This window comes from Salmo salar, chromosome ssa21, assembly GCF_905237065.1.
Source record: "Salmo salar chromosome ssa21, Ssal_v3.1, whole genome shotgun sequence".
Taxonomy (NCBI): domain Eukaryota; kingdom Metazoa; phylum Chordata; class Actinopteri; order Salmoniformes; family Salmonidae; genus Salmo; species Salmo salar.
In genome coordinates, this window is record NC_059462.1 from 56,888,462 (window position 1) to 56,896,236 (window position 7,775).

Below are 7,775 nucleotides of genomic sequence, written 5' to 3' on the forward strand. Positions count from 1 at the left end.
ACCCTGACCCAGCCACACCACCTCTACCCTGACCCAGCCACACCACCTCTACCCCTGACCCAGCCACACCACCTCTACCCTGACCCAGCCACACCACCTCTACCCTGACCCAGCCACACCACTTCTACCCTGACCCAGCCACACCACCTCTACCCTGACCCAGCCACCACCTCTACCTGACCCAGCCACACCTCTACCCTGACCCAGCCACACCACCTCTACCCTGACCCAGCCACACCACCTCTACCCTGACCCAGCCACACCACCTCTACCCTGACCCAGCCACACACCACTACCCTGACCCAGCCACACCACTTCTACCCTGACCCAGCCACACCACCTCTACCCTGACCCAGCCACACCACTTCTACCCTGACCCAGCCACACCTCTACCCTGACCCAGCCACACACCACTACCCTGACCCAGCCACACACCACTACCCCTGACCCAGCCACACACCACTACCCCTGACCCAGCCACACCACCTCTACCCCTGACCCAGCCACACCACCTCTACCCTGACCCAGCCACACCACCTCTACCCTGACCCAGCCACACCACCTCTACCCTGACCCAGCCACACCACCTCTACCCTGACCCAGCCACACCACCTCTACCCTGACCCAGCCACACCACTTCTACCCTGACCCAGCCACACCTCTACCCTGACCCAGCCACACACCACTACCCCCTGACCCAGCCACACACCACTACCCTGACCCAGCCACATCTCTACCCTGACCCAGCCACACACCACTACCCCCTGACCCAGCCACACACCACTACCCTGACCCAGCCACACACCTCTACCCTGACCCAGCCACACCTCTACCCTGACCCAGCTACACCTCTACCCCCGGACCCAGCCACACACCTCTACCCTGACCCAGCCACACCACCTCTACCCTGGACCCAGCCACACCTCTACCCTGACCCAGCCACACACCTCTACTCCTGACCCAGCCATACCTCTACCCTTACCCAGCCACACCTCTACCCTGACCCAGCCACACCACTACCCTGACCCAGCCACACCTCTACCCTGACCCAGCTACACCTCTACCCTGACCCAGCCACACACCTCTACCCCTGACCCAGCCACACCACCTCTACCCTGACCCAGCCACACCTCTACCCTGACCCAGCCACACCTCTCCCCTGACCCAAACACACCTCTCTACCCTGACCCAGCCACACACCACTACCCCTGACCCAGCCACACACCACTACCCTGACCCAGCCACACACCTCTACCCTGACCCAGCCACACCTCTACCCTGACCCAGCCACACCTCTACCCAGACCCAGCCACACACCTCTACCCTGACCCAGCCATACCTCTACCCTGACCCAGCCACACCTCTACCCTGACCCAGCCACACACCTCTACCCTGACCCAGCCATACCTCTACCCTGACCCAGCCACACCTCTACCCTGACCCAGCCACACCACTACCCTGACCCAGCCACACCTCTACCCTGACCCAGCCACACCTCTACCCTGACCCAGCCACACACCTCTACCCTGACCCAGCACACACCTCTACCCTGACCCAGCCACACACCTCTAGCCAGCCACCCTCACCCTGGACCCAGCCACACCTCTACCCTGACCCAGCCACACCCACTTACCAACCTCTACCCTGACCCAGCCACACCTCTACCCTGACCCAGCCACACCTCTACCCTGACCCAGCCACACCTCTACCCTGACCCAGCCACACCTCTACCCTGACCCAGCCACACACCACTACCCTGACCCAGCCACACCTCTACCCTGACCCAGCCACACCTCTACCCTGACCCAGCCACACACCACTACCCCTGACCCAGCCACACACCACTACCCTGACCCAGCCCACACCTCTACCCTGACCCAGCCACACCTCTACCCTGACCCAGCCACACACCTCTACCCTGACCCAGCCATACCTCTACCCTGACCCAGCCACACACCACTACCCTGACCCAGCCACACCTCTACCCTGACCCAGCCACACCTCTACCCTGACCCAGCCACACACCTCTACCCTGACCCAGCCACACCTCTACCCTGACCCAGCCACACACTCTACCCCTGACCCAGCCACACACCTCTACCCTGACCCAGCCACACACCTCTACCCTGACCCAGCCACACCACCTCTACCCTGACCCAGCCACACACCTCTACCCTGACCCAGCCACACACCTCTACCCTGACCCAGCCACACACCACTACCCTGACCCAGCCACACACCACTACCCCTGACCCAGCCACACCACCTCTACCCTGACCCAGCACACACCACTACCCCTGACCCAGCCACACCACCACTACCCTCACCCAGCCACACACCACTACCCTGACCCAGCCACACACCACTACCCCTGACCCAGCCACACACCACTACCCTGACCCAGCCACACACCTCTACCCTGACCCAGCCACACCTCTACCCTGACCCAGCCACACCACCTCTACCCTGACCCAGCCACACCACTACCCCCTGACCCAGCCACACCACCTCTACCCTGACCCAGCCACACACCACTACCCCCTGACCCAGCCACACACCACTACCCCTGACCCAGCCACACACCACTACCCTGACCCAGCCACACCTCTACCCTGACCCAGCCACACCTCTACTCCTGACCCAGCCACACACCTCTACCCTAACCCAGCCATACCTCTACCCTGACCCAGCCACACCTCTACCCTGACCCAGCCACACCACTACCCTGACCCAGCCACACCTCTACCCTGACCCAGCCACAACTCTACCCTGACCCAGCCACACACTACTACCCTGACCCAGCCACACCTCTACCCTGACCCAGCCACACACCACTACCCTGACCCAGCCACACACCACTACCCCTGACCCAGCCACACACCTCTACCCTGACCCAGCCACACCTCTACCCTGACCCAGCCACACACCTCTACCCTGACCCAGCCACACACCTCTACCCTGACCCAGCCACACACCTCTACTCCTGACCCAGCCACACACCTCTACCCTGACCCAGCCACACACCTCTACCCTGACCCAGCCACACACCACTACCCTGACCCAGCCACACACCACTACCCCTGACCCAGCCACACCACCTCTACCCTGACCCAGCCACACACCACTACCCCTGACCCAGCCACACACCACTACCCCCTGACCCAGCCACACACCACTCCCTGACCCAGCCACACCACCTCTACCCTGACCCAGCCACACCACCTCTACCCTGACCCAGCCACACCACCTCTACCCTGACCCAGCCACACCACCTCTACCCTGACCCAGCCACACCTCTACCCTGACCCAGCCCACACACCTCTACCCTGACCCAGCCACACCACCTCTACCCTGACCCAGCCACACACCTCTACCCTGACCCAGCCACACACCACTACCCTGACCCAGCCACACCTCTACCCTGACCCAGCCACACCACTACCCTGACCCAGCCACACCTCTACCCTGACCCAGCCACACCTCTACCCTGACCCAGCCACACACCACTACCCTGACCCAGCCACACCTCTACCCTGACCCAGCCACACCTCTACCCTGACCCAGCCACACACCACTACACCTGACCCAGCCACACAAAACTACCCTGACCCAGCCACACCTCTACCCCCTGACCCAGCCACACCTCTACCCTGACCCAGCCACACACCTCTACCCTGACCCAGCCACACACCTCTACCCTGACCCAGCCACACCACCTCTACCCTGACCCAGCCACACACCTCTACCCTAACCCAGCCATACCTCTACCCTGACCCAGCCACACACCTCTCCCTGACCCAGCCACACCACACTACCCTGACCCAGCCACACCTCTACCCTGACCCAGCCACCTGACCCAGCCACACACCACTACCCTGACCCAGCCACACCTCTACCCTGACCCAGCCACACCTCTACCCTGACCCAGCCACACACCACTACACCTGACCCAGCCACACAAAAACTACCCTGACCCAGCCACACCTCTACCCTGACCCAGCCACACACCTCTACCCTGACCCAGCCACACACCTCTACCCTGACCCAGCCACACACCTCTACCCTGACCCAGCCACACCACCTCTACCCTGACCCAGCCACACACCTCTACCCTGACCCAGCCACAGACACCACTACCCTGACCCAGCCACACACCACTACCCCTGACCCAGCCACACCACCTCTACCCTGACCCAGCCACACCACTACCCCCTGACCCAGCCACACCACCTCTACCCTGACCCAGCCACACACCACTACCCCTGACCCAGCCACACACCACTACCCTGACCCAGCCACACACCACTACCCTGACCCAGCCACACCTCTACCCCTGACCCAGCCACACCTCTACCCTGACCCAGCCACACACCTCTACCCTAACCCAGCCATACCTCTACCCTGACCCAGCCACACCTCTACCCTGACCCAGCCACACCACTACCCTGACCCAGCCACACCTCTACCCTGACCCAGCCACAACTCTACCCCTGACCCAGCCACACACCACTACCCTGACCCAGCCACACCTCTACCCTGACCCAGCCACACCTCTACCCTGACCCAGCCACACACCACTACCCCTGACCCAGCCACACACCACTACCCTGACCCAGCCACACCTCTACCATGACCCAGCCACACCTCTACCCTGACCCAGCCACACACCTCTACCCTGACCCAGCCACACACCTCTACCCTGACCCAGCCACACCACCTCTACCCTGACCCAGCCACACACCTCTACCTCCTGACCCAGCCACACACCTCTCACCCTGACCCAGCCACACACCTCTACCCTGACCCAGCCACACACCACCACTACCTGACCCAGCCACACACCACTACCACCTGACCCAGCCACACCACCTCTGACCCAGCCACACACCACACCCCTGACCCAGCCACACACCACCTCTACCCTGACCCAGCCACACCACACCTCTACCCCTGACCCAGCCACACCACCTCTACCCTGACCCAGCCACACCACCACTACCCTGACCCAGCCACACCTCTACCCTGACCCAGCCACACCACCACTACCCTGACCCAGCCACACCTCTACCCTGACCCAGCCACACCTCTACCCTGACCCAGCCACACCACCACTACCCTGACCCAGCCACACCTCTACCCTGACCCAGCCACACCACCACTACCCTGACCCAGCCTACAACAAATAACATATTTGAGAACACCATCATCCAAGGGTTTTCTTTATTTTTACTATGGGTGGAGGGGAGGGATGGAGAGGTGTAGAGGGCTGGGGAAGGGGGTGGAGGGGTGTAGAGGGCTGGGGGAAGGTGGAGGAGGTGTAGAGGGCTGGGGAAGGGGTGTAGAGGGCTGGGGGAAGGGATGGAGGGGGTGTAGAGGGCTGGGGAAGGGGTGTAGAGGGCTGGGGAAGGGATGGAGGGGTGTAGAGGGCTGGGGGAAGGGGTGGAGGAGTGTAGAGGGCTGGGGAAGGGGTGGAGGGGTGTAGAGGGCAGGGGGAAGGGGTGGAGGGGTGTAGATGGTTGGGTGAAGGGGTGGAGGGGTGTAGAGGGCTGGGGGAAGGGATGGAGGGGTGTAGAGGGCTGGGGGAAGGGATGGAGGGGTGTAGAGGGCTGGGGGGAGGGTGTAGAGGGCTGGGGGAAGGGATGGAGGGGTGTAGAGGGCTGGGGGAAGGGGTGAGGGGTGTAGAGGGCTGGGGGAAGGGGTGGAGGAGTGTAGAGGGCTGGGGAAGGGGTGGAGGGGTGTAGAGGGCTGGGGGAAGGGGTGGAGGGGTGTAGAGGGCTGGGGGAAGGTGTAGAGGCTGGGGGAAGGGATGGAGGGGTGTAGAGGGCTGGGGGAAGGGGTGGGAGGGGTGTAGAGGGCAGGGGGAAGGGGTGGAGGGGTGTAGATGGTTGGGTGAAGGGGTGGAGGGGTGTAGAGGGCTGGGGGAAGGGATGGAGGGGTGTAGAGGGCTGGGGAGGGGGTGTGGAGGGCTGGGGAAGGGATGGAGGGGTGTAGAGGGCTGGGGGAAGGGGTGGAGGGGTGTAGAGGGCTGGGGGGAAGGGATGGAGGGGTGTAGAGGGCTGGGGGAGGGGTGGAGGGGTGTAGAGGGGTGGGGGGAGGGATGGAGGGGTGTAGAGGGCTGGGGGAAGGGATGGAGAGGGTGTAGAGGGCTGGGGGAAGGATGGAGGGGTGTAGATGGCTGGGGGAAGGGGTGGAGGGGTGTAGAGGGCTGGGGGAAGGGTGGAGGGGTGTAGAGGGCTGGGGGAAGGGGTGGAGGGGTGTAGAGGGCAGGGGAAGGGATGGAGGGTGTAGAGGGCTGGGGAGGGGGTGGAGGGGTGTAGAGGGCTGGGGGAAGGGATGGAGGGGTGTAGAGGGCTGGGGAAGGGATGGAGGGGTGTAGAGGGATGGGGAGGAGGGGTGTTGGGGAAGGGATGGAGGTGTAGAGGGCTGGGGGAAGGGATGGAGGGTGTAGATGGCTGGGGAAGGGATGGAGGGGGTGTAGAGGGATGGGGGAAGGGGAGGGGTGTTGGGGGAAGGGATGGAGGGGTGTAGGGAGGGCTGGGGGAAGGGATGGAGGGGTGTAGAGGGCTGGGGGAAGGGGTGGAGGGGTGTAGAGGGCTGGGGAAGGGGTGTAGAGGGCTGGGGGAAGGGATGGAGGGGTAGAGAGGCTGGGGGAAGGGATGGAGGGGTGTAGAGGGCTGGGGGAGGGGGTGGAGGGGTGTAGAGGGCTGGGGAGGTGTAGAGGGCTGGGGAAGGGGTGGAGGGGTGTAGAGGGGTGGGGAAGGGATGGAGGGGTGTAGAGGGCTGGGGGAAGGGATGGAGGGTGTAGAGGGCAGGGGGAAGGGGTGGAGGGGGTGTAGAGGGCTGGGGGAGGGGTGTAGAGGGCAGGGGGAAGGGATGGAGGGGTGTAGAGGGATGGGGGAAGGGGTGGAGGAGTGTAGAGGGCAGGGGGAAGGGGTGGAGGAGTGTAGAGGGCAGGGGAAGGGGTGGAGGGGTGTAGAGGGCTGGGGGGGTGTAGAGGGGCTGGGGAAGGGATGGAGGGGTGTAGAGGGGCTGGGGGAAGGGATGGAGGGGGTGTAGATGGCTGGGGGAGGGGGTGGAGGGGTAGGAGGGCTGGGGAGGGGGTGGAGGAGTGTAGATGGCTGGGGGAAGGGATGGAGGGGTGTAGATGGCTGGGGAGGGGGTGGAGGGGTGTAGAGGGCTGGGGAAGGGATGGAGGGGTGTAGAGGGCTGGGGGGAAGGGGTGGAGGGGTGTAGAGGGCTGGGGAAGGGATGGAGGGGTGTAGAGGGCTGGGGAAGGAGGGAGGGGTGTTGGGGGAAGGGTGGAGGTGTAGAGGGCTGGGGAAGGGGGAGGGGTGTTGGGGGAAGGGGGTGGAGGGGTGTAGAGGGCTGGGGGAAGGGGTGCAGAGGGCTGGGGGGAAGGGGTGTAGAGGCGAAGTGGAGGAGGAGGAGGAGGAGGGTAGGAGTGCATACCTCTTTAAGTTGGTCATTGCTTCCCCAGGAGGCTGAACGTTGGTGAGAAGCCCTCCTCCTCTTCTCCACAAACCTCTGCCCAGGCACTGGGGTCTGGGGAAAGAGACACATAAACACAGCAAATCAACCATTTTAACCAATGTTGTGCATATCAAGGCTTAAGTCTTATGTGTGTAAACAGTTCATGTACTGTACACACAATGATAACTCCCAGATGAATCATGTATAACAAGTTTGTTTATATTTGTTTAATTGTTTGAACAGTTGCAGGACATTTTGGTGATGAAGACTTTCATTCCACTGGACTTCTCCATAAAGGAAAATCA

The 7,775-nt window shown here is 63.0% G+C and overlaps 1 protein-coding gene across 1 annotated transcript in view; it reads right to left on the minus strand.

Annotated features, from left to right (window-relative positions):
• Positions 1-7,520, minus strand: part of LOC123729597 (protein FAM117B-like) — a 23,108-nt gene extending 15,588 nt beyond the window's left edge. Inside the window, exon 1 of the mRNA XM_045704925.1 lies at positions 7,450-7,520. The gene's annotated coding sequence lies outside the window, so the exon portion shown is untranslated. The remainder of the gene's footprint in view (positions 1-7,449) is intronic.
• Between the last annotated feature and the right edge of the window lie 255 nt (positions 7,521-7,775).